Source organism: Pinus tabuliformis, chromosome 1_1 (genome assembly GCF_031772625.1).
Source record: "Pinus tabuliformis cultivar Carrire ecotype Pingquan chromosome 1_1, CPIR1, whole genome shotgun sequence".
In the NCBI taxonomy this organism is placed as follows: Eukaryota; Viridiplantae; Streptophyta; class Pinopsida; order Pinales; family Pinaceae; genus Pinus; species Pinus tabuliformis.
Genome location: NC_142297.1, coordinates 436,922,180 through 436,926,626, shown reverse-complemented (window position 1 = coordinate 436,926,626; position 4,447 = coordinate 436,922,180). Strand labels below are relative to the sequence as shown.

The 4,447-nt window shown below is 34.5% G+C and overlaps 1 non-coding gene across 1 annotated transcript; it reads right to left on the bottom strand.

Moving 5' to 3' along the window:
• Window positions 1-3,049: 3,049 nt before the first annotated feature.
• LOC149213599 (U6 spliceosomal RNA) lies at window positions 3,050-3,152 on the bottom strand. The gene has a single exon (XR_016251586.1). It is a non-coding gene; the product is annotated as a U6 spliceosomal RNA (small nuclear RNA).
• Window positions 3,153-4,447: the final 1,295 nt, after the last annotated feature.

Sequence of the window (4,447 nt, the reverse complement as noted above, 5' to 3'; positions counted from 1 at the left end):
TGTATGTAAGTATGTCAACTTTTTTTAAATGTTGGCTCTATAACACATTACATATGATGAAGATACACATAACGAAATATATATAGATAAAAAAAATAGTTTAAATTTTGTTTTTTAATTAAAATATTCTTGATCTATCCTTGTTGGGGGTGACTGACTTGAGAAGCACACCATATCAGGGTATTTCAAGCTCTCCCATGCAGTCGTAATGAGGATAGTAAATGACAAGTACAAGAGGCCCAGTGGCGTGTAGGAGAAATTTATAGAGATTGCGTCGCTTCTTATTGTTGTGGAAATGGTTGTGGTGAGCAGAAGCGTCATTTGAGAGATCAAAAGTTGGAGGTTGAAAGGTAACACCTACTTGTTTCATTCAGAGAGCCTCTTTGGATAGTAAGTTGGGGTATAGAAGCTGTTAAAGGGTGGCATTCAGAGGAAGCATTGCAAACAAGAGTCGAACAAGTAGTTATATGGGATCCTAGGTTAGTGCTTGAGTGAGGATTGACTCTGCCTGGATGTCTCATAGTGGCCCTCTGTTGAACTATGGCAACAAGAATATTCCAATTTAATTTTTCTTTGAATTAAATTGTGAATTAAAACCGAATTTAGTCTTAATACCTACTTGGAAATAATTAATTAATTAATTTTAAATAAATTAGTTGGAGAAATTCAAGTTAGAAGTCTTTCTCAAGTCATGCAAGAGTTATCCCTTAAATTAAGGAGATAAGATTGAGTTATATTTGAGTTGTAATTAGTTAACTCAGTTTACTGAGTTAAGTCCAGTTAAATTAGTTCCAAACTGTTTGAGGAACTAATAGTGAGTTAACAGTCAATTGATGCATTAATGCACTCAACCAATGCTACTCTAGTTAACTGGAAATTCCCTTATCAGAAAGTCATGCATGTCTATTTTGAGAAAGACCCAGTTGAGATTAATGTTCAAGGACAGTGTACTATCAATTGCATGTTTTTTGTCATGGAGAAAACTCATGCATCCATTCAAGGATAAATCCTTGAGGATTGCGCAGTTTTGGAAGAGAGATCATCAACTTGGTAACATGGAATCATCCACAAGGAACAACACAAGGAAATAGGAGCTTGGAGGGTAGAGAGGAAGGCTGGAGAGAAGCCAAGACTTCCTATGAGCATTTGTGAGGATTTTACTGAGAGCTAGCTAGCTGTGAGAGCTAAGGCTTTATATAATTCCTATGTATTTCCACCATGTATGCTAATACTATAGTGTGGGGTTTTTAGTTGAGGCTTTGCCCAAAGAATTTTCATGTGTATTGTACCATTGATTCTTCTTCTTCAAGTTATATTATTCAGCTTGATCTTTAAGCTTCTGCAAATTGATAGTAGAAGTAGGTTATATTATTCTGCTTTGATTTATATTGCATTATTGGGTTAACCTACACAAATTTACCACACCCTCGACTCATCTAACAGGTTTCTAGACTTGTGACCCAAAATTTTCATTGCAAAGGTAACTAATGAAGTAATTCATTCATTCATGTCCCTATTAGTGTTTCATGTCAATGCTTTACTTGTGCAGCTTTGGAAGCAATGTGAGCAACAAGTTTTGAACTTGTGGTTCGCTGGTGGGTGGTCTAGGCATGAGGGAGCCCTATTGATTTCTAAGGAAATATGTTGTAGTGGGGGGAATTTCTCTCAACCTAGCATGTTTGGAATTTGGGGGCTTGTTAGGCACCCAACAGTTCATGGTAACATTGTGTGTTTGGGTGGGGTTGGGAAACAATGGCCCAAGCTAATGATGGTCCTTCACTTAAAGGTATTATTACACCATGTTTGATTGATATTATATGTTGTCAATTTTGTCATTACTGAGATTTCTGGGCTCATCTCACCTCTTGGGGAGAGCTTTATTTTGTGCCAGGGTTGGGGCCTATGTCATACAATGTGCCTCTGCATAAGGTGGTCCACTAGTGGGGTAAACCCCTTGTTGTGAGGCCTTGTTGGGGATTCTATCAGTTGTAGGAGGAGCCAATGATATGCAACATCGGCGTGCTTGATAGGGTGGAGGCTTCGTGGCAAGCATGGTGCTCAAGCTAATAGGGCAGTGGAGCTAAATGAGGATGATGTAGAAGGTGTGGATATGGGAGGTGAGATAGCACATGCCAAGACCCAGTCTTCAGGTTGTGTAAAACAACCTCCCTCACTTGGAACAATAGCTAATAATATATGGGATATTTAGGCCAACCTAGAGATTATCCACCAATAGAGGTATGATGACTAAAATGAGATTGTAACCTACATCAACAATGTTTAATATATCAAGGGAGAAATTTTGGAGTATTTGGCTTCTATGCGATGCAGCCAATGCCACAACAATGAGTGTATGGATGAGATTGAGGTGCGTCTAGCACACATTGACGGCCATGTCCATAAAATTCATGACCCTACAACGACTTCGATGGGTCGAGCTCTAAATCTCCCTCCCTAATATGCAAAATACAGAATGCTTTCTAGTTCTATATGTGTTTTGGTTAATCTAGCCATTTTGTTCTTGGGATATATGTAAGAAATGGAAACGTTGTTTATGTTTTTGTCTGGCTTTACTTGCTAACAAATCTGGTTTATTTACATGGCTGACAAAAAAAAATATTCTCGATCTAATTTAACATACATAACATTTATTATAATTTATAATTTATAACCATAGCTCAGGTTTAAAGAACTCTAAGTTTGGTTTAAAACACCTATGCAGGGATAATAATTTATTTATTAATATATTATGTTAGATTTTATACTTACGTTTAAAATAATTTAGTATACATAACATTTTTTAATATGATTTAAATTTATTGGTTGCAGTTAAAGAACCATAACTTAGGTTTAAGGCACAAGACATTGGAGAATATATTTCTTAATATAATATTTTATAATTAACATTATTTTATAACTTATACATACATTTACAATAATTTAATATGATATGTATAGATCGGGGTTAAAGCATCATAAATTAGGTTTAAAGCTCCAAGTACCTAATAATATATTTCTTAATATAATATCTTAAAATTTACAACTATCTTATGGTTAATCTCTTCTCTCGATTTGTGCATGCCATCCTTGTGCAGGGGTCATGCTAATCTTATTTGTATCATTCCAATTTTATTCGATGTCTCCGAAGAGACTCTTACAATTAAGAATCTCATTTAATATATAAAACATTTATTATAGTATATAATTTATACCTATAAGTCAGGTTTAAAGCATTAGCATAGGAAAAGGAAAAAACAATAATGTAGTCAAGCTTGAAAGGATACAAATAATGCATAGAGTTTATAGGTTATTACAAGGAAAGGATTGCACAGACAAAATTTCAGTACAAAGTTTCCGAGTTGTTAGGAGAATAGGATTGTGTAGACAAAAGGTTAGTAGCACTCAACCATTTTTTTATTTACCATGTTTATACTCCTCTTTTAAACTTCTTCCCCCACATCTTTGGGCATATGTGGAATAGGATATAGGGTTCAACGTTGGGCATATTTGTGGCATGGTTTTTTAGGTTTAGTTTGTGTGTGTATTTTTTCATTTTACCAAAAAATAAAATAGATTGACTTCAATAATGAATCATAATTAATGGCTATTTTCTTTTTTTTTTACTATAGGTTGAGGTTCATAATCAAGTTTTGAATCAATGATTACACCGTTTGCATTCAAAGTGATAACAATTAACTCTATAGTGTTACCTATATATGAAGAATGTTAACAATATGTGAAGAAAATTCAAGGTTAAACATTTTTTTATTTTATATGCTCTCGTAATGACTTAGTTTTTTTTGTTGCACCACAACTTACAAAAAAATTATAAATACAAAATTTAAAAATTTAAATACAAAATTCAAAAGTGAGAAAAATTTGTGACCAACTAATGTGGTTCATGATCAAGACAAAGTGAGAAAAATATTTTTTAATTATTACTGTAAATACGATTTTATAATATTGTTTTGTTTAGGTTATTAATGTATTCAAATAATTTTATATATGTTGATAGAGGCATTAAAATTTAAAATATACTCTTTACCACATTCTTTTACTTTTTCACCATGTTTATTGTGACACCCTCCTCCCACATCTACCCAAGTAACCAACCAATCGAGGTAAACATGTGACGAGAGGCTACTATGATACGATTCAACCTCATAGGTGACCTTACAAAAAAATAATCGATGGAAACACATCAAACATACCTTCCACATCAACAACAACACTCCTAGGAGCCATCTGAACCACTCATTTATGATGCCCCTGGGTCCCACTAAGGTTTTTGACCACTTGACCTCTGGATGATCCCATGCTATGTGCATGCCAACATCCAGAGAGCTTTGGACGCTCCAACAAGCTTGCATGCCTACGTCTAGGGACTATTTCTAGCAAACACATGCTAAAGTCCACGGGATTTAAGGAACTTTTTAGCCCGAAATTC